The sequence below is a fragment of the Siphateles boraxobius genome, unplaced genomic scaffold (assembly GCF_051911475.1).
Source record: "Siphateles boraxobius isolate OS27281-9 unplaced genomic scaffold, OSU_SipBor_1 6, whole genome shotgun sequence".
Taxonomy (NCBI): domain Eukaryota; kingdom Metazoa; phylum Chordata; class Actinopteri; order Cypriniformes; family Leuciscidae; genus Siphateles; species Siphateles boraxobius.
The window spans coordinates 40,524,186-40,548,094 of record NW_027509186.1 but is presented as its reverse complement, the minus strand read 5'-3'; the positions used below and the strand labels follow the sequence as shown (position 1 = coordinate 40,548,094).

General features: G+C 40.6%; 1 protein-coding gene across 4 annotated transcripts in view; it reads right to left on the bottom strand.

Annotated features, from left to right (window-relative positions):
* Positions 1–276: 276 nt before the first annotated feature.
* Positions 277–23,909, bottom strand: part of LOC143715437 (uncharacterized) — a 181,494-nt gene continuing 157,861 nt past the window's right edge. Inside the window, exons 1-5 of one of the 4 annotated variants that reach the window (XR_013195754.1) lie at positions 10,113–10,663; positions 6,342–6,375; positions 6,152–6,255; positions 5,858–5,923; positions 642–728 (exon numbers count right to left, since the gene is read on the bottom strand). The gene's annotated coding sequence lies outside the window, so the exon portion shown is untranslated. Of the gene's footprint in view, positions 506–641; positions 729–5,857; positions 5,924–6,151; positions 9,395–10,112; positions 10,664–23,909 lie in introns of those variants that run through there. The other 3 variants (XR_013195753.1, XR_013195752.1, XR_013195755.1) reach the window with 3 other exon arrangements.

Here is a 23,909-nt window from a genome sequence, read left to right as displayed (position 1 = left end):
GTTCGAATCCGCTGTGAGACACCAATGTGTCCCTGAGCAAGACACTAACCCCTAACTGCTCCAGAGGCGTGCAACCTCTGACCTATATAGCAATTGTAAGTCGCTTTGGATAAAAGCGTCAGCTTAATGAATAAATGTAAAATGTAAATGTACATACTGCTATATACAAGGTTATGATCATTTGGACATATGCCTCCATAATCATCCATATGCTTAATAATTCACATCAACTAAGGCAGTCACAATGAAGAATCAAGAATGGACACCAACCTGTTTGTTCCTCAGTATCTTCATGTTTTATTCTGGATGGTTCTGGATCACACATGTCTTCAATCTCCTCTTTAATAAACTCCATCTTTAACAGTCACACAGATTTCAGCTGCTACTCCTGGAGTTTGTCCTTCTCTTGTAGGATGATGGGAATATTCCCAGTATTTATTGGTGAATTGTTGTGGGAGGGGCTTCACTGCAGGTGTGAACTGTGATCACTGTGTTTTTATCCAATCTGCATTTAAAAAGTACAGGGTCATCATGTTTAACTGAGCTGCTGAAAAGCCTCTTTGTCTCCAAAAGTTCCCTGTTTTCAGCTCATTCATTATGGTGATGTCTGAGATCTTCTGTAAATTGTCACATTAAATCGTTTTATTGGTGTCAACAGGCTGAAACAAACTACAGCATCATCACCTTTAACTTCAGTTCTTGTCTTTGCTCTTTCACTTCCATCGGCTCTGAAACATTAAAACATATTCAGTCGTTAGAATGAGTTCTGGAGGATAAATGTGAATTCTCAAGTGAACCATGATTTAATAACAGAAAACAAGTGAGATCTGTTTATCAAATAGGCCTATTATATTTTTGTTGTACCAAAGGTTAGTTTTGTCATCCTCTTGTTAATAGTCAAAATGTGAATGACAACTACTGTACAAGATTATGATCTAAGTGCATTCATGTAATATATTCCTAGATTAATTGCTCATTTTTCACAGCTCTTATGATTGGTATCTAACAATATAAAAACTAAGCCAAACAGTCTGTGATCATCATAATAATAATAATTTGTTACATTTATATAGCGCTTTTCTGGGTACTCAAAGCTCTTTACATAGAAGGGGGAATCTCCTCAACCACCTGGATGATGCGACGGCAGCCATATTGCGCCAGAGCGCCCACCACACACCAGCTTACTTGTGGAGAGGAGACAGTGATGAAGCCAATCAGTATATGGGGATGATTAGGAGGCCATGATGGACAGAGGCCAAATTTGTCCATTATGCCAGGGTTACATCCCCTACTCTTTTTTTTGAAGGACATCCTGGGATTTTTAATGACCACAGAGTCAGGACCTCGGTTTAACGTCTCATCCGAAGGACGGTGCTCTTTGATAGTATAGTGTCCCCGTCACCAGGGCCGCATTAAGAGCTCACTGGGCCCCTGGGCTTTGAGTTACTTCAGGGCCTCCCCCACCACTTTAGGTCACCAACTACAGAATGAGAGAAAAACCCTCCCACATATATTGTATAAAGTAATCAAATATACAATACATAGTTTTCACTATAAATTCAACAATCATTCTTATTTATTTTACAAAAGTGATTCAGTCAAGGGCAGTAAATTACTTTCCTTCTGATGTTTGATTAACATTATTGACACAAATGGCGACAGCAGCTTTATTAGCAGCTTCTGTCACTTTAAGACCTCAGGGTCGGAACTCAAGTGCGCTGGGCAAAAACCGTCTCAAGTTCACCATGGTCTCAAACCTGGCACTTACAAAATGAATTCTCTCCCACTGCTTACTGTGCCTGAGCAGTTTAAAATAATTTGTTTCTAAACCACAATGCTTATAAACGCGTTTAAATTATAAACTTACATCATGATGGCGCAGCAAAATTGACATATTTCTAACAGATATATTATCGCCAGCCCTTTAGGCGAATATAGAGTTTGATCAAACACAAAAAGCAATATCATACATCCATCAAGTTAATAATCAAACTTAGACAAAAATTGGTGGGGTCGATGATGACGCTGTGTCTTTATCTGCTCCAACATGTGCCCGGTGTTCTTACGATTTGTGCTGCCTTCTCAAAAAATGCTACCCAAGCGTGAATCGATCACAGCGAATGTCAATTCATTCTCTATTGTTTCCATAATGGTGTAGATCTCACAATATTATAACATCGTTACTTCATTTAAATCAGGGTAAGTGTATGGGGAGGATATTTTGATATTTTAAATGAACTAGCAATTATCACATTTGATATAAGAAGTAAAAATGACATTATTATATGAAATACAATTAGGCCTATAATAAAATTCGAAGTTATGAGTACTGTATACTGTACTGTTTTTATTTTTAAAACGGTGTGAAAAGTAACAATTATCATCAAATATTCATCTTTGACCTGTCAAAGTTTCCTACAAGTCTCCACAGCAAGGATGCATAGATTTATGGGCGTGGTAAGCAGAAGAAAAATGAGTCTGAACATGCACATTTAACCAGTAAGTAGCACATCTCGATGGGTAGCATGAATAGTCAGAACCATGGTCAGAACACCGGCCCACTTGCTGTTCCACAACTTCTCCGTGATCATCAGCTTTATATTTTTTTTATATTAGTAAAATAACCAGATAGCTTGGGGATTTTACTGAGCAACTCATGTTTCCTCTGCTGTTTAGCTTTTTTTTTAAATCCTTTTTTGAGCGCCACTCAAACATGTTTTTTAAAGATGACATTTTTAGCTATGCTATCGAAGACGAAGATAATAAGTGACAATTTTAAGAATAGTCTAGAATGAAGTGAAGAGTGGAGGCGATTGATTGGTTGATGCGTATATTCTAATAAGGCGCAGGCAGCCATCATCTGATAGGCCTACGTGCAGCAGCAGTTCGGTCGTTCACAAGTTAAACATAGAACAAATGTATTTGAGTGGTATATCAAATTAAAACGTGACGTTTCAATTCACCATGCCCTGCTGCCCACGGGGGTTTGATTGACAGGCGACCTGACCAATCATAACGCCGAATACGCAATTTTGTCTGACAACAAAGCTGTCAGTAGATTAACGTCGGTGGACTTGAACTTGAAAAACGGTATTGTTTAAATTACTTAAATGACAATATTTGAAAGTTGAGACTTTGATTCATATCAACAGTAAGCTGCTCTGAGCTCTCTCTTGTATGTCGGTGCGTAGTCACTCAGTGTAACGTTAGTCTATGCCCCGCAATGTATTTTTCACTGCGTGAGTGAGAACATGATGTGCGTGACTCGTTGGAGCCGGCTTGTCACACATGAACTGAAAAAGGTGGGTCTTTGCGAACGGTCACTATAGTATTAATGATAATGATTCCATGATAATGCATGGAATATACCGCAAAGCGACACTAAATAACAGGGATAAGTTGTAGGGGGCGTGGTAAGGCTTTGGCAATCAGATGGCTAGTAGTAGTAAATCTGCTCCACAGCCAATCACGGGCCCCCTCCTTGCTCGGGCTCCGGGGCTTTAGCCCCGCCTAGCCCTATTGTTAATGCGGCCGTGCCCGTCACTATACTGGGGTCGTTAGGGCCGACACAGACCACAGGGTGAGCGCCCCCTACTGGCCTCACTAACACCTCTTCCAACAGCAACCTGGTTTTCTCAGGAGGTCTCCCATCCAGGTACTAACCAGGCTCAGCCCTGCTTAGCTTCAGTGGGCAACCAGTCTTGGGCTACAGGGAGTTTACCATTCCCGACGAGTATGAAAACTGTGTTGCTATTTGTCATGTAGTCAACAAAGGGACAGACTTGGAGCCTGACTTGGTGATTGCTGGTGAGAGCTGTTGCTGGGTCAGACAAATTCGTGCCTTGGATTGTGGAGAAGATACAGGCACTGACAACCAGGGAAGTGTGCATACTAGGGGTGTCACGATTCTCCAAATCCTCGATTCGATTACATTTTCGATTCTAAGGTCATGGTTAGATTCGATTCTCGATTTTTTTTTAAGCACAGGTTGCTGTTGCTCCTAAAAAGCTGACATCAGTTCATCGCAATCTCACACATCTGTTATTATCAGTGAAGCTGACTGTACAATGAATCTTTCATAATATATATCCTACACTTTGTTTGTTATAATTAGAGGATTTGCCAGCTTACAGAATTCAGCACTGAACAAAAAGTCCGTTTTGAGCGGTGAGGAGAGTCTATCTTAAATGCTTCTGATTGGTCATGGCGTTCAAGAAATCAACACATATGTCAGTGATTGGCTAAATCGCTCAACGCTGCAAATGTTATAAATAGAAACTCTGGCCTGTAAATCGTTTCTATTTTGTTTTAGTTGTTCTTGTTGCTTTTCTGCAACAGATGAAAAAAATGTATTAGTTTTTATGTTTTATTCATAGATATTTCTAGTTTGCAGGAGTCCCGCGAATCGTTTTATTCTCCCGCACACATAGAGTGAGTGCATCACCGCCCGCGCTCGCACTTGGCCATCAGATCTAGTCCCGCGCCGTACTCTATTGCGTTGGGAGTGCATGTCTATAGATCAAGAGCCCTGCCCGAGGATAGTGACGGGAAATATCGGCCAAGTTCGGGCTCGGGCATAGAATCCAAGTTAGAGGACTCACAGCCTTTCAACACGTGTGTTTTTTTTCCGCGGCGTGATGAGTCGTTCATGAACGATCCGTTCATTGCCTCTGTCACGCGACAAATGAACAAAAGACTCGGAAGGTCAAGTAATTATTAATGTTCCCTGTAAATTACTTTTGACTGCATTATAATGATTTCTTAATTCAGAATATGATCAAGATTGCGTTGGTGGATGTACTCGGGGAATTTGCCTGTTAAAAGTATAACATTTAAAGCACCTGAAATGACTAGAAAAAAGATTAGTTAATTTTGATGAACGAGATTTAACAATAGAGTCAGTAAAACGATCCGAACTTTCCATCACGGGCACGACATGGGGGCGTGGCAGTATCGACGATTCCATTTTTTATTTCGATTTTTGAGTTTGTGAATTAATTTCGATCGATTTCGATTTAAAATAGAAATCGTGACACCCTTAATGCATACCATAATGGGCTATAAAGTAGAAGAGCTGGTAGATTTCCAGAAGAACGATCCTACCATCAGTTCTTTCAGAACCTTCTGCGATTGCAGGAGAAATCCCTCCCGCTCTGAAATATCTTGCCTTTCGAAGTCCACCTTATCTCTGATAAAACAGTGGAAAAGTATCCAGGTTGCTCCAGTCGCATGGTTTATTTTATCAGATTGTGAAGGATCAACATCAAGGTGAATGTATTCAAATGTATTCGTATATCGAATTGCAACAGTTGCTCTTACCTGAGTGTTTAAAAGAACCTGTCCTCGAAAGTGTGTAATGAATGAAAACATGGGACATCAGGGGATTGAGCACACCATTAGTCTGTGGAGACCGCGGTGCTTCTGGGTGGGTATGTACAACGATGTGGAGCAATGGATCAAAAAGTGTCAGATATGCATCTTAACAAAGATGCCACAGCCCAGAATACATGCTCCGATGAAGCAGTTTCTAGCGTCTAGACCCCTTGAAGTAGTGGCAGTTGATTTTACTGTGCTTGAACCTTCCTCTGATGGACGGGAAAGTGTGTTAATCGTGAACGACGTCTACACAAAATTCACACAAGCATTCCCAACTAGAGATCAGAGAGCTGAAACTACTGCTAAACTCTTGTTGGGGGAATGGTTCATGAAGTATGGTGTTTGTGTATGCGCTTTAATCGAACGCTCCATGATTTGCTCCGCACACATCCTCCTGAAAAGAAAAGGCGCTGGCCAGAACACCTTGATGAGTTGTTTTATGCATACAATGTCACGCCCCATGCAACCACTGGATACTTACCATACTACTAACTTTTTGGAATCCATCCACATCTTCCCATCGATACCCTGCTAGGTCACGAACAACCTGTGGACAGAAAACAAGACCGGTTAGTGGTTCATCAGGAGAGATTGAAGGAAGCACACAAAAAGGCACTGAGAGTTTAGCCCCTCTGAATGACAAGATGTATTATCCTGTGATCAAGGTTGGTCTGCAGGTGTACCTGCGTCACCGACCTTTGGGTAGGAATAAAATACAGGATTCATGGGGTCCTACCGTTTACAAGGTCATAGATGTGCAAGGTACCACACATACCGTTGAGCCTCTTGAGGGTGGCCCTATAAAGAGACTGCATAGAGCTGACTTGCGGCCCTGCGTCACTTATGCTCCTGACCCAGAAGTGATGGAGAACTGTCCTCCTACAACACCACAGCCAAAAAGAGTTTCTGAGCCGATTGAAGTGCATTCTGATCCTGATTTTGTTGGTCTAGAGGAAGTCACTTACCCCAGTTTGCAGGAGACAACACAGATTGGAAGTTCTGCGGAAGATGAAGAAGCACTGGTAGATCAATCCAGCTTGGTTTCAGCTAGTACTGAACAAAATGATTCTGTACTTGAGCAGATTGCCCCTGACACTAGCTGTGCTCTAGAAGTGGAAGAACCAGTACTGAGAAGGCCTGTACCAACGCATAGGAGAACAAAAAGGGCCAATTCTGGTCTACACTCAAACCCCTTTAATGAGCCGAGATCAGTATGTAATGCAGTGTCACTTAGCCCCAAAGTCTTTTCTCAGCTGTTAACAAGTTTAGGCAGTGATTTCTTTGAGAAGCTGTCAAAGAAGTGAAGGATATGTATTAGTCATTGAGGACAATGACATTTAGCAGGGGAGAATGTAGCCAAGTGGGATGAGTTTTACAAAATATGACACTAGACATAAATTGGTCGTGGTTCCTTTAAGAGATGGTGTTGCAACTCTCACTTTACGGCATTGCCTCTTGTAATGTGTATGCAGTAGTTTCAGCGAAGAGAGTGATTGCACTCAAGAGCTCCTGGTTTTGGTCATATACACCTATTTAAGGTTTGGTGAGGTAAATATTAGGGCTGGGTAAAAATAACACATCTCATTTTTACGAACCGATATCGATTCTTAAATCCCAAGAATCGATTAGTCATCCTGTTTTCAGCTGATGAATGAATGGAACATTATAGCGCGCATCTCATCCAATAAACGCAATAATCTTTGTGCTTTGTTACTATTGATATGAAACAAAGTCTCAGATTTCAAATTACGTCCATTTTCTTACGAAATTCAAGAACATAACCATTTTGGCGCTGTGGCGTGAGATCGCTCTGGCGCGTGCAGCTCAGCTCAAGAGAAGCAGCAGCGCCGAGCACACATGATCTTCTCTTCCGCCTTAATATTACCAGTTACAGCGCGAAATAAACATGAACAAGCATCTGAAAGTGTGTTAAAAGATAGAGTATAACTTATCGAAATCCTTATTGTCACATGGAATCACTCAGTCAGTGTTTCAACCGTGGAAAGACGTCAGTGAAACAGCTAGCTTGTAAACAATGTCTTGTAACGTCACATTTACCTCAGAAAAACCATATCCAGTGACCATGAACTCGTTAGTCAGCTAGAAAAATTAACTCTAGAGAGGAGCATTTTGCTAAATATATGCACCATATTACATATGCATTTTATGTTATTTTATAATTACTTTATGCTCTTCAATATTTAATGCATGTTTGAATAAATCTGGCAAGTTTTTATGACAGCCACATTTAAATATTTATATTTCATATAACTTTATTATTAGAAAAAGGCTAATGAAACAATTTTAATGATACAACTGACTCCCATAGTTTACAACATTGGTTAAGAGATCTGTTTTCCTTGAGAAAATTTGCCATGTATTGTACCTGATATCCAAAATAATCAATATTGAATCGAATCGTAATCGAATCGAATTGCAGGCTTGTGAATCGAAATCGAATCGAATTGTGAAATTTGCGTCAATACCCAGCCCTAGTAAATACACATTCTCATACCAGTGAACAAAATGTTTTAATGTTATATTTGCGTATCACATATGTGTGTTCAATGGGAAATGTTTTATAGATCGTCTTTTAAGGACGCCTGTGAGTGTATGTGTGAGCTGGTTTGATCACGCGTGGGACACGTGTTGTTGTAATAAACGTTAATTCAATTTTGTTCGCCTTATTCAAAGCCCAGTGTTTGTGAATGTTTAAATTAAATGTGCATGTTAAAAACAGTGGGTTCTTAAAACATTTAACATCTGGTTAAGAACTATTGAAACTTATTGAATGCTGTTTGAACAGTATATTAATTTCTCTTTATTTAAAAGTGTATGCAGATAACTGAACTTTGATGGTAGACTAATGTACTGTATTCGCCACTGCTGGAGATACGATAAGCTAGGAGAGATCCCAAATTATCCTAGAGAATACAGAACGGTTTATTTTCCTTCAGAAAAATTGATTATTTTTGCAAAAATTGCTAAATAATATGTTGAATTTATTGACATTACCAGTCCTTTAAACTCATTTGACAAGTATAAGAAATAAACACAAAAATAATTGTGCATTTCCCCCTTACTACTATTTTTTATTAGGCTAGTTGTTTTAATATTTTTTATTGAATGGGAACCGGAACTCGTTTGGCGGAACCGAAAAATTTCTTAAAATTCCCAACCCTATACCTGTTAGACATAAAAATACACTGTCTTTATGTTGTTTCTACATTCATTTGGAGATTAACTGTGAAATGACTACATTAAAAAATATATAGCTTTTAATGTAGTCTATAAAAAATATATAGACTACATTAAAAAATATATAACTACATTAAAAAATATAAAACTTGTGTTATATATAATAATATATAACACAAGTTTTTTAATTGTGAACATAACAGAAATAAAACTGTGATTAATCTAGTTAATTTTTGCAATCGATAAAAATAAAAAAGATACATGAATAAGTATTGTTCATGTTTCTTTTTATTTAATATTATGTGTGCATTTATGTTAATATCTGCGCAATTAATGTGTATTTAGCCTGCCTCTGCCATCCAGCACCCCCCATAACCCCCCAGGTATTTTCAGGTTATATGGCAATGTGTAAAACAATTACCAAAAAAATGTTTAGTTTAGACTGGAGTGAGGCGTAACAGGAAAAAAAAAGTGCAAAGCAAGTTCTTGTTAGCTAGTTGCTATTGTATTCAATTGCATATTGTAGAAAATTTGACTATTAGTTAAAATAAACGTTTTAATGCAACTTTTTTAAATTGATATGATTATATACCAAAATAATGATTTGATCTAGCAAAGAAGGATTTTATCTTACAAAGCTATAAAAATCCAGTGGTAAAATCACAGCTTTAAAAAAAAAAGGGTAAGAAAGGATGACAGTGTCCGTCGGCCACCATCGAAGAACAATTTTAACCCAGTAAACAATCGAGAAAGAAAATGGATGCATATTATATTGGATCCGTGCATTCATCTTAATAAACCCTATAATATAAATCGCAGCTGTTTGTCACCAATGTTAATCAAACAACAAAAAAGAAAGAGAAAATTACTTTTGCTGCTTTAACAAAGATAATTAAATTAATTATATTTAATTTATTGTGAAGACTATATGCAGTGTTATTACATTTGATTATTCAATGTCTGACTCTGTAAATCTAATACAGTTAGATTTACCTAGAAAAAAAGTCATTCATATCTTTGTTCTATTGTCTATGCTTGTAATTTGTTTAATTTCTATGCAGATTTACTTAATTACAAATCACCCCAGTCATTCTAGAATGATTCATTCTTTCCAAATTTCTTTCTTTCCGAAGCTATTCAAGTCATCTGGTGAAATTGTTTTCATATCGCTGAAAAATAAAATATCGCAATGTGATTTTTTCCTAATATCGTGCAGCCCTAGAGACAATCAACACACACACACCTTCGGATTCACTCTTTCAGGTGAAGGATGCATGAGAAAAGACACATTAATTGTCCTCCCTAACAGTAACTGCAATTCATCTAATACACAGGACACAGATATGGCTATAAACATACATTAACATCAAAATAAAAGCTAAACCCATTTAAACGAAATTTCCACAGACTCAATCCACCAAAATGATATGCGGAGATATATATATATATTTTTTAAACTCGCTTTAAGCAAACACAACAGTAGAGACAAAGCAACTCGTAATCTGTAAACAGGCATGAGGTCAGGCCAGCAAACTTACATAAATCAGGCCACAATAGAAACAGTCCAGGGCAGGCAGCAAAGAATCACGAAGAGCATAAACAGTCCAAGAGTAATCCACTGGAAGACAAAACCGCAGGCAGAAACGCTCAGAGATGTTCACCAGGGCAAAACAAAACTTCACAACGAGGATCTTCTTAATTGCAGTTTGCAAACAATGTGCATTACCGCCATCTTCTGGATTGAGGTGTAAACTCATTGGGATGTCATTTTAAATATGTTACAAAACAAAAAATAAATACAATTAAAATAAAAAATAAATAAAATAAAATAATAAAACCTAAATCCTGAGTTTCTTTCATAAAGTTCATAACATCCTTAATAATAGATTGTGTGCCAGGCAAACTCAATATGTTTTTTAAACTCAGTCCATTTTCCCTCTCTAGTTCTTTTCTTTTTTCAGAGTACTTTCTACATATCAAGAGTATATGTTTTACATTTTTCACTTCTCCACAATAAATGCATAATCCAGTCTGGTGTTTTCCTATTAACTTCAGGCAGCTAATTAATCTTGTGTGCCCTATTCTCAACCTTGTAGTTTACTCCTGTCATCTTATACTGTTCTTTTTAACCATCACTTCTTTTTGGATGCTTTTAGTGCAGCAGATTAGTAAAAAAATCTTCACTTTGGTATAGAAGCATGAAATTTGGCACAGATACTCTCTAAGGACCACTATTTTGGAAAAAGCGTTGGCCACTCATAAATTCAATGTGGCGGCCAATTCTCAAGATGGCCACCATTGCCAAAGGCAAAGCCCCAACTTTTGTCCCCAACCCGCATCTCCTCCCGCAGCTTTTGCCACAGACCCACAAATGAGGCATCAAATCGTGCGGATTATTAGGAAATGGTGTGCTATGACTTTTATAAGTGATCGGGGGTACGATGTTCGCCCCAGGGCCGAAAAAGCGGCCGAAAAAAATCCCATAGACAGAACATTGCGACAAACTTTGACGATTCATAGCTCCGAGTGAGGATTTCGCAGAAACGTGCGGTTTACCACATTTGAAGAGGCTGGCAGGCTCTGTAAGAACATACCTCACAATGGGGTAAAAGTTGCACCCCTGGGGGGCAGGAGCTGCCCAAAGTTGCCCCATTGACTTACTATGGTGTAGGACGGCCCATGAAATTGTCACGTGATGAGGAAAATAAGGAAGACGAGGATTCAAGTGCAGGAAGGTAAGTTTAATTAAACGACTACAAAACAACATGAAAACTGAAAACCAAAACTGCCCCGTAGGGGAAAACCAGAGAGCTATCAGGCATACACAGGAAACACAAGGGAAACAGATAATAACGAAACAACACAGGACTGCAAACACAAGGAGACTAAATAGGGAACAAATGACAGAAGGTAACAAGCAAGACAGGTGAGGGAGATAATACAATTAACAGGTAACGAGATGGAAGGGGCTGACAATAGACAGGAGAGCACATGGCACAAAGGAAACACATGACAAGCCATGTGCTCACAATAAACAGAACTGGAACACAAGAACATGACAAACCAGGAATGTCAGACCTCTGTCACCAACTTAAGCCTAGTTCACACGGCAGGATAATTAGGCCGATTTTAGCCCCAATTTACCCCTTCCAACAATCTTAAGTATGCTCCGATTATCGTAAAATAATCTGATCAGATATTCCTGCTGTGTGTGGTGTTAAGTCTGCTCTCGTCTGCTCGAAAGGACGTCGGGACCGCTCTGATCTCAAATCGGGGATATCCAACATGTTGGATTTTTTGGGCCGATTTCTCCTCGTGTGTGGTGTCCCCTGGGGACAAACGAGCACGCAGCCTATGGACTGTGGCATGTAGCCAATCAGAAAGCGAGGTGACGAGGCGCAGAGGAAGTACCGGGAAACAAAATCAAAACAGCCGTCCATGCTCGCGTTGTCTCCACTTCTTTGACCATCGACTTTTCTTTTGATAACTTTTTTTTCGGTTAAAAACAAACTACAAACTATCGCCACTGCATCCTCCTCGTCCGCCATGATTGTTTACTCTGAAGTCACGTTTGATCTCGAGGGATTTTGCGAGATTTTCCGTCTGACCTGGGAATGCTCGGGAGTCAAATCGGTTCGAGTGTGATGTGTTGATTTTGCCGTGTGGCTGCGCACCACACACTGTACGACCAAAACTGTTAGACCCGTGATTTTTTATCGCCGTGTGTGGGGTCTCTCAGGTTTGGAAAATCTACCGACAATTTTAAAATCGTCCTGTGTGAACCAGGCTTAAGATAAGACCAGACAGAAGTGACAGAACCCTGACAGAAATGGGCAGTCATACACATTGCATAGGGATTTTGTATTGAACATAGCTCTGGATCACAGTGTCATAGAGACAAGGGGACGTGCTCATTTTACTCAGACGACCAATCAGTCTCTCAGGATCATTGTGAAGCTATTAAGCCACACCCTAGCAACCATTTACAGCACCTTAGCAACAAGTTCCATTGACTTCCATTGAAAGAGATAAAAGGGATATCTCTGGATAGAAGTATCATAGAAAGATGAGTGTGGTCTCGTTTTACCCGGGGCAGCAAACATTCAATCATGAATTACCTGAACACTTCTAGCCCCTCCCTAGCAACCATTGTTGAGCACCTTAGCAACCAAAATCCAAAGAGGTATATCTTCTATTCTTAATGTCACAGAGACATGGGAGTTGGTTTATATCATTCATAGTGACACGCAGCCTTTAGAGTTTCATGATTGGCAGCTGCCAAGCCACTCCCTAGCGACCAAAGAGAGTACCCTAGCTACCATTTTGCAAGACCTATACTGCCCTACAAAGGCAAAAGACCTTAACTCGCTAGAGTGTGGAACTAAGAAAAATGACTAAAGATTTTTAGTTGTCCCGCCAAATTAATTATAGGTAGGACACTGGAAATCTGGCAATTAGATGTTTAAGTAATAAAAATTATCTACGTAAAGAAATCTTGAGCTCAAACTTGACTTTTGACCACTATTTTAAAGTTACTGTACTCTGCCTTTGTATTGTCAGCAAAAAGTGAGAAGTCATTCCAAGGCAAAAGACAGTAACTTCCACATTATCAATATTTGGTTGCTGATCACCATTAACAAAATCATTATAGTAACACCTGTATACAATCTAGTGATCATGCCATTTATTTTGAATGATTTACAATTACTTATAGCTATCTACTTATTGTGCTTTGGTTGCATTCTGGTGGCCCTATTAATTCATTAGACATGACAAAATACTTCCGTAGCGGTAAAGAGTATAGGCTATCTTCAAGTGGTACTGAGTGGCATAAGACTTGCTAAACACGCGTTCAAAATGATCACAATAAAACAGATCCTCGCGCACATTCGACCCGGAAACTGGATTATAGCGATGGATCTGAAAGACGCATACTTTCACAGACGCTTACCGAGATTCGTGTTCAAGGTGTCACGCTCCTCGTCCGTTCACGAAAAGTAGCCTATGCAGTGCTTTTCCCCTTGAGACTCAGTAGGTAGCACGTTCTGGACTACCTAGACAACTAATGCATTTATAGTACAACCTTCTGTGTTCTGTGTCTTTTCAGTATGCAGTGGTTTCAGCTGCATATCTGCCCTATTATTGTGCTTGTGCACTTCGCTCGTCCCGCGGATTTATTCCGGATGCTGTGATTGTATAACCTGCTTGTAACAGCTGAGCAGGTCTGATGTTGAATGCACCAGCACTTGTTTCATTATGTTGTATGCACCAATATACCCTTGTTGCTTCATTATTATCACTCCCTGTGATATATTTCTTGCGTCGGCTCGACCGTGTTCAGGGCGGTGCTGAAGGCTAGGGCTGTCGCGATAACCGCAATATTGTAGTACCGCGCTACTGACAGGCCAGCCGCAGAGGAATGCAAGTAACTGCAGCAACCGCAGAAACCGCAAACCGCGTTTTCTTTTTTCATAAGGCCACCCTTCGTAGTTCGTACCATGTGTATTGAATGTTAAATAAGTTAATAATGATAACAAGACTGTTTATCATGGTGATTTGTACAGAGGCTTTGTGGATTTGGACTTAAGCCTAAACAGACAGTGAATGAGATCGACTGAGCGCGTGCGAATACCTGCGTGCGTCTCTTTGAAGTCAAGTATATTCGTGAAAAGTTTGCAGTTTCCAAGGAAAGCGAAATATTTGTCGTATCATCCTTTTAACGTGTGGTATTTACCATGAATGGCGTCAGCGCTGGTCAGCATTACACAGCGCGAGGAAGCCGTGGGGCGGGAAAGCAGCGAGTCACGCATTGAATCAATGCCATTGGTCTCTATTAAGTGAAGCATTGCTTCGGCTTTGCCCAAAAGTGAAGCATTGCTGGCCAGCTGAGCCTTTAAAAGTGGAGCTCAAAGTTAAAAAATAATTAACACCTTGTTTCATTACATCTATCATTTAAGGAATCAGCTTTTTGAACGTTTTCGTTGAATGAACGGGTTTGTCATCCTCATTTATATAGCGCTTTTAACAATGTAGATTTAACAAAGTAGCTTTACAGAGATAAACATATAATTTAAGGTAACAGAGATTGGTTTGGTTGTATAGTGGCTCTTAAAAATTTTTTTTTCCAGCTAAAGTTAGTTTTGATTGATTCACTTCCGTCTAAATGATCATTTGTTATTAAATTAGGGGCCGCTAAGACGACACCGTTCTCTCTAAACAGACTTTAAACGTGAACCTGTGATAGACGCTGATGGCGTTCACATGCGCATTAAGAATTGATTCTATAGTTATGTGCGTTTGAATATATGTGCGCAGGTTTGTAATTCCTTACAAACCATGCCTAAACAAACTACTTGTCTATAAATTTTGATGCAGAATTTTTATTTTATCTTATCACTTTGGGTAGGTACGCGAACCGAAAAATTCCACAACGCTTTATCTGTAGAGTGGTATAGGGATCCTCCATAGGGAGAGGCACTAGTTGGCACTTCAGCACTGCATTGTCATCAGGTCCAGGCGAAAGTCCTTCGTCAGATCTGGAAACGGCCTGGATCCAGCAGGCTGCGGGAAAACCTCGGGATAAACAAAGACACTAAAATTAGCGTAGATGCCATTCTTCTTATGATGTAACGAGTACATCAGGATATGAGGGAAGTGTTCCCAGTTCCGGCTGACCTAATCTAAGCAGCCTAATATTGAATTATAGTTATTAATAATCCTAATATATAATTATTAAGTCTATAGAGTGTTATGTGAATGCTAGGTCAAAGAGATGTGTTTTTAGTCTAGCTTTGAACTGACAGACTGTGTCTGCTTCCCGGACAATGTTAGGAAGATTGTTCCAAAGTTTTGGTGCTAAATAGGAAAAGGATCTACCGCCAGCAGTCGATTTATATATTCTAGGTATTATCAACTGGCCGGAGTTTTGAGATCGCAATAGACGTGAAGGTCTATAATGCGTTAAGAGCTCGCTCAAGTACTGGGGAGCTAAACCATTTAGTGCTTTGTAAGTAATCAGCAATATTTTAAAATTTATACGATGTTTAATAGGGAGCCAATGCAGTGTTGACAGAACCGGGCTAATATGGTCATACTTCCTGGTTCTGGTAAGAACTCTAGCGGCTGCGTTTTGAACTAGCTGTAGTTTGTTTATTAAGCGTGCAGGGCAACCACCCAGTAGAGCATTACAATAATCTAGCCTTGATGTCATGAACGCATGAATTAGTTGTTCCGCATTTGTCAATGAGAGCATATGACGTAATTTAGATATATTTTTAAGATGGAAAAATGCGGTTTTACAGACACTAGACACGTGACTTTCAAATGAAAGATTGGTATCAAAGAGCACACCCAGGTTCCTAACTGACGACGAAGACTTAACAGAGCAGCCATCAAGTGTTAGACGGTATTCTAGGTTATTACGTGTGGAAGTTTTTTGTCCAATAATTAGGATCTCTGTTTTTTCAGAATGTAGAAGTAGGAAATTACTAGTCATCCAATTTTTGATATCAACAATGCATTCCGATAATTTTGTGAATTGGTGAGTTTCGTTAGGTTTGGAAGAAATATAGAGCTGAGTATCATCAGCATAACAGTGAAAGCTAATTCCATGTTTCCTAATGATTTCTCCTAAAGGTAGCATGTACAGAGTGAACAGCAGCGGTCCTAGTACTGAGCCTTGTGGTACGCCATACTGAACTTGTGATCGATAAGACATCTCTTCATTTACTGCTACAAACTGATAGCGGTCAGATAAATCTGATTTAAACCATGCTAATGCAATTCCACTAATGCCAACATAGTTTTCTAGTCTATTTAAGAGAATGTTGTGGTCAATGGTGTCAAATGCAGCACTAAGATCAAGTAACACTAATAGAGAGATACAACCACGATCGGATGATAAGAGCAAATCATTTGTGACTCTAATGAGAGCTGTCTCAGTGCTATGGCGCGGTCTAAATCCTGACTGGAAATCCTCGCAGATACCATTTCTTTTAAGAAAGGAACACAGTTGTGAGGATACTGCCTTTTCTAGTATCTTTGACAGAAAGGGTAGATTTGAGATCGGCCTGTAATTGACTAATTCTGTAGGATCAAGTTGCATTTTTTAAAAAAGCGGTTTAATCATAGCCAGCTTAAAGGTTTTTGGTACGTATCCTAGAGACAAAAGATGAATTAATGATGTTAAGAAGAGGATCTATGACTTCTGGAAGCATCTCTTTCAGTAGTTTAGTCGGTATAGGGTCTAACATACATGTTGTCGATTTAGATGAATTAACGAGTTTGCAAAATTCTTCCTCTCCTATGGCAACAAATGAATCAAATTTTACCTCGGGGAGACTATAATGCACTCCCTGATGTGATGCTGTAGTAGACGGTTGCATAGTTATAATTTTGTCCCTAATATTATCAATCCTATAAGTGAAGAAGTTCATAAAGTCATTACTGTTGTGTTTCTTGGAAATTCTTTGATAAAATCTTTATGGTGCCCTGGTGGCCTGTAGACAGTTGCCAGCAGAATTCTCAAACTTGATTTATCGTTTACATTATATATTTTTACATTAAGCACCAACACTTCAAAATAAATATATTTTAAACTAGATTTTTTAGTGGTTTTGAAAATATTACTATAAATTACAGCAACACCTCCCCCTTTACCTTTCAGGCGAGGTTCATGTTTATAACAGTAATCATGGGGGGTGGACTCATTTAAAGTAATGTAATCGTCTGGTTTTAGCCAGGTTTCTGTCATACACAGCACATCTAGGTTATAATCTGAAATCATATCATTAACTTTGAGTGCTTTTTGAAGTAAGGGATCGAATATTCAGCAACCCAAGCTTTATCGTTTGCTCATCTGTATTATATCTATTTTTTATTTGTTGAATATCAATTACATTTTTAACCTTAGATCGGTTTGGACGTTTTTTGGATTTCCAAATTCGGGGAACAGACACAGTCTCTATATGATGATATCTAGGTGAAAGAGCCTCTATGTGATGGGATTTATCTGACCTTGGTGACGCGAGGCCGCTAGCAGACGGTCGGTTTAGCCAGTTTGTCTGCTTCCTGACCTGAGCCCCAGATTGTCATGTTTTGTCTCTAAGACTATGAGCCAAATTACTAGAGAGAAGAGCAGCACCATCCCAGGAGGGATGAATACCATCTCTTTTCAACAGATCAGGTTTGCCCCAAAAACTTTTCCATTTGTCTATGAATTCTATATTATTTTGCGGACACCACTTAGACAGCCAGCCATTGAGTGATGACAATCTGCTAACTATCTCATCACTCCTTCGAACAGGAAGGGGGCCAGAGCAAATTACAGTGCCTGACATCGTACTTGCGAGTTCAAACACCTCTTTAATATTAATTTTGGTGATCTCCGACTGGCGGAGTTGAACATCATTAGTGCCGACGTGAATAACAATCTTAGAGAATTTACGATTAGCATTAGCCAGCACTTTTAAATTTGCTTTGATGTCAGGCGCTCTGGCTCCCGGCAAACATGTGACTATGTTGGCTGGTGTCCCTATTTTCACGTTCCGTGTAATAGAATCGCCAATTACCAGGGACAATCAACAGAATTCTTAGTGGGTGTTTCACTGAGTGGGGCAAATCGATTTGTTGTGGTAATCGGAACGGAAGAGTGGTTTTTTGATCCGTGACTAGAGCGATCCCTCGCTGTCACCCATCTGCCTGGCTGCACAGGCAATAATTCAGCCGGAACCGAATCATGTAAAGAGTTCACTATGCTAGGCGCATCCAAAGTAGAATCTAAAGCTCTAGCACACTTACTATCCTCAATTAAAGTTTGGATGCTTGTTTCTAATTCTGAAATCTTCTCCGCCAGCCTGACTGTTTCCTTGCATTTATCACATATAAACCCTATATTGCCGACGGGGAAGGCTATGCTAAACATGTAACATGAAGTGCAGGTGACAATAACAGGACAAGTAATTACTCACCGTGTTTGTTGACTGATTCTTACTCACCTGGGCTTTTTATGAACTCAGAGGCGCGGGCGCGCGAGAGAAAAATAAAGAAATAACTGAGCGCACGGGTGGCGCGTTAACAGGCTAGCGAGTTACTAGCGTGTTGTTCTAACAATAACGGAAGCTAGCGATGTCAGGTTAATCTGAGATGTTGTCTAAACTGTATTTAGTAGTATAAACAACTAGAAATGGTAGTAAATGATGGTTCAAAACAGAAAGAAATACAAAGCTAATACGAGGCTTAGACGGAGCTTACAGCCTCGAAGCAAACAAAACACAGAAGGCAGCAAGGAAGACAGGAGCAATCGATCAGGATCAGGAACAGCAATCGAACAGCAATCCAAACAGTGACAGGTTTAATGACTCACTCGACAGTCCGTTGGCGTAACAATGTAACTGCGCGCTGAGTGACAGTCTTTCAATGCGCAGAGACGCTGTTTAGTTCGGTTACATTGTTTTTGTGAATGCTGACCATATCATAACACGTATTTATATAACAACAAATAAATAGAAATAAATAAATGGCGGTAATACCGCATATCGCTCTATTGAGCCACTCAAAATTACCGCAAGGGAAATTCCTTCACCGCGACAGCCCTACTGAAGGCGCCGGCGAAGTTTTGGCACTCTGCCAGCTAAATGCATGATTGTTTCAACCAGGTCCGGTACCCGAACTGGGTGAGGCGGGGCTTTAGTTCTTTGTTGTATTCACCTGCTAAGGCATGTGTAACACTTTTCTGACAACTCTGCACATATCCTTCGCGATCGATATCACACGTTTGTCGATGGAGCGGGTTAAGAGCATACTATCTGACCGCATCAGTAGAGGACAAGGCTTTGAGGACATCAGAAGTTACAGGGACTGATGGCAGCTGTAAGTACACAGGCCAAAAATGTGCCAAAAATATCAATAACTCATTTTCAACCAAAAACGAAGTTACGGTCTTTTGCCTTTGCACGGCAGCATATCTCTACATCAGAACATCGTATAGAGATGGGGGTTAACTCTTTTGACTCATGCTAGCAAACAGGAGTTCCAACATGCTACACATGCTAGCTGTGAACAGCTACATGCTAATAGCGACTAAGTAAGTGCTCAATCATGCCAAGAAAATGCTAAGAACTCCAATAGTGACCATCTGTGACAACTACTAACCACCTACCAACACCATAACAACCACACAGAATACCCTAGCAACCGCCTACCAACACCATAGCAACGACCCAGAACACTCTAGCAACCACCTAGCAACCACCTGAACACACAAATAAGCCATATCTCGGCACCAGAACATCGTACAGACATGTTTGTTGGCTCGTATGCAATCATGTGGCGAGTTTTGCCACTGCAAGCACCCACTCACATTTTCTTCTGGAAATGTACATTCTATGGCCATCTTGAAAATGGTCGCCATCTTGAATTTTTGATTGGCACACACCTTTTTCCATGATAATGTTCCTTGAAGAATATTTGTACCAAATTTCATGATAGCATCACCATTTGAAAAAAATATGTAAGGATTCAAGAAAAATGGTGGCCATCTTGAAAAATGGTTGCCAACTTGAATTTGAGGGACAAGCACTGTTTTCCAAAAAAACATTCTGAAGAGAGTATTTTCACAAAATGTTATGCCTACATGATATCAATGTTTGAACGATTGACATAATGAGCATTTGACAGAAATAGCGGCCATCTTGAAAAAATGTCCGCCATGTTGAATTTTTCGGTGGCCAACGCCTTTTTCCCAAAAAATGACCCTTGGAGAGTATCTGTGCCAAATTTCATGCTTCTATACCAATTTGAACGATTCTCTTGAGATATGCCATTAATCTGCTGCACTATTTATAAATGTCTTCATTTCTCTTCCTGATCCCATATATCCTGCCACTTTTTATTCATAGTGTCTTTAATGATAACTTTATGGAGTGAAAACAGTCTCAAATCCTTCCACAAATGCACGCGAGAGATCCACATGTGCGCGCACCGATCCACAAATGCAAGCGAGAGATCCGCATGCGCGCGCACCAATCCACAAATGCACGCGAGAGATCCACACACGCAAACCAATCCACAAATGCACACCAGAGATCCAGACATGCAAACCAATCCACAGATGCACGCGAGAGATCCACACACACACACACACAGCAATCCACAGATGCACGGGAGAGATCCACACATGCAAATAAATCCACAAATGCACGCGACAGCTCCACTCAAACACAGCGATCCACAAATGCACGCGAGAGATCAACACACACACACACAAAGCAATCCACATATGCACGGGAGAGATCCACACACGCAAATCAATCCACAAATGCACGCGAAAGATACACACACACACACACACACACACACACACACACACACACACACACACACACACACACACACACACACACACACACACACACACACACACACACACACACACACACACAGCAATCTACAAATGCACGCAGAGATCCACACACACAGCAATCATGCATTGTTTTCCTTACTCACATTGCTTTGCTCACAATCTACAAATCAGAATCAGAATCAGAATCAGAAAGAGCTTTATTGCCAAGTGTGCTTGCACACACAAGGAATTTGTTTTGGTGCTGAGGCTTCCAGTGGACATATACAAATACAACAAGAAACATGAAACATAATACTACAAATTATAAGAATAAAGAATAAAAATATAAATATATGAGAATAAAAGTATCACAGTTGGGTTTAGTCAGAATAGACATTTCCAGATTTACAGATTATGAACATATATTTACAGTGTTTTGAATATTATAAATAAATAAATCTACATATAAGTATCACCTGAGTTGTAGGATATTGCACTAAACAGTGGGAGTATTGCACTTAAAGGCGTATGCCTTGGGAGGTGTGTTAACTGATCAGGAGGGAAATGGCCTGTGGGAAGAAACTGTTCCTGTGCCGAGATGTTCTTGTGGCCAGTGATCTGAGTCGCCGTCTTGACGGTAACAGTTCAAAAAGGAGGTGTCCAGGGTGAGTGGAGTCTGTGATGATTTTACCTGCTCTCTTCCTCACTCTGGAAGAGTACAGGTCCTGGAGGGATGGCAGGGGGGCACCAATGATCCTCTCCGCAGTCCGGACTGTCCGTTGTAGTCTCCTGATGTATGATTTGGTAGCTGAACCAAACCAGACAGTGATGGATGTGCATAAGACAGACTCAATGACGGCTGAGTAGAACTGAATCAGCAGCTCCTGTGGCAAGTTGAACTTCCTCAGCTGGCGAAGGAAGTACAGTCTCTGCTGGGCTTTTTTTTACAATGGAGTCAATGTGATTGTCCCACTTCAGGTCCTGAGAGATGGTAGTGCCCAGGAACCTGAATGACTCCACTGCTTCCACAGTGCTGTTCATGATGGTGAGTGGGGGGAGTGCTGGGCTGTTCCTCCTGAAGTCCACGATCATCTCCACTGTTTTGAGCGTGTTCAGCTCAAGGTTGTTGTAACTGCACCAGACAGCCAGCTGTTCAACCTCCAGTCTGTAAGCAGACTCGTCACCGTTCCGGATGAGACCGATGACAGTGGTGTCGTCAGCAAATTTCAGGAGCTTGACAGTGGGGTCTTTAGAAGTGCAGTCATTAGTGTACAGGGAGAAGAGCAGTGGGGAGAGAACGCACCCTTGAGGGGCGCCAGTGCTGGTGGTGAGAGTCCTGGATGTGTGTTTCCCCAGTCTCACTCGCTGCTGCCGGTCCGTCAGGAAGCTGGTGATCCACTGACAGATCGAGGATGGTATGGAGAGCTGGGTCAGTTTGGCTGTGAGAAGATCAGGCATGATGGTATTGAAGGCTGAACTGAAGTCCACAAAGAGGATCCTTGCATAAGTCCCTGGTCTGTCGAGATGTTGCAGGATATAATGCAGTCCCATGTTGACTGCGTCGTCCACAGACCTGTTTGCTCTGTAAGCAAACTGAAAGGGATCCAGCAGGGGTCCAGTGATGTCCTTCAGGTGTGCCAGCACCAGTCTTTCAAACGACTTCATGACCACAGACGTGAGAGGCGACAGGTCTGTAGTCATTAAGTCCAGTGATTTTGGTTTTTTTGGGGACAGGAATGATAGTGGAGCGTTTGAAGCAGCAGGAACTTCACACTGCTCCAATGATCTATTGAAGATCTGTGTGAAGACCGGGGCAAGTTGGTCAGCGCAGGCTTTTAAACAAGCAGATGAGATGCCGTCTGGGCCTGAGGTTTTCTTAGTCTTCTGTTTTTTGAAGACTCGGCTCACGTCCTCCACACAGACCTTAAGCTCAGGTTGGATGGCAGGAGGGGGGAGTGGGATTGCAGGAGGTGATGGTGAATGTGTGAAGTGCAGGTTAGAGCCGGTGTGTGGTGTGAATGAGGGCTTTTCAAACCTGCAATAAAATGAATTTAAATCGTCAGCCAGGTGTTGATTGTCCACAGATCGGGGGTATGATGACTTTTAGTTAGTGATGTTCCTCAGGCCATTCCAGACTGATGATGGGTCGTTAGATGAAAACTGGTTTTTCAGTTTTTCAGAGTAGTTCCTTTTAGCAACTCTGATCTCCTTTGTCAGTCTGTTTCTGGCCTGGTTATACAAGATTTTATCCCCACTTCTGTAAGCATCCTCTTTGGCATGACGAAGGTGTTTGAGTTTCCCAGTAAACCATGGTTTATCATTAGTGAATGATAAGAATGTCCTGGTAGGAATGCATGTATCCTCACAGAAACTTATATATGATGTTACAGTATCTGTGAGCTCATCCAGATCGGTGGTAGCAGCTTCAAAAACAGTCCAATCAGTGCAATCAAAGCAGGCCTGTAGATCCTGCTCTGCTTCATTAGTCCATCTTTTAACAGTCCTTAACACAGGTTTAGCTGATTTCAGTTTCTGCCTGTAGGTCGGATTAATATGAACCAAACAGTAATCAGAGAGCCCCAAAGCTGCCCGTGAGACTGAGTGATACGCATTCCTTATTGTGGTGTAACAGTGGTCCAGTATATTACTGTCTCTTGTGGGACATGTAACGTGCTGTCTGTATTTTGGTAGTTCACGGGAAAGATTTGCTTTGTTGAAATCCCCAATAATTATTAGAAGAGAGTCCGGGTGCCTTTGTTCCGTTTCAGCCATTTCTTCAGCCAGCTGTTGTAGCGCCGCGCTCACACACGCGTCTGGAGGGATGTAAACATTCACGAGAATGAAAGATGAAAACTCCCGTGGCGAGTAGAAAGGTTTGCAATTAATGAAATGGGTCTCTAAGTTAGGAGAGCATATCTTGTTCAGTGTTGTTATATCTGAACACCAATTTTCGTTAATGTAGAAACACAATCCACCACCTCTCGTTTTCCCCGTT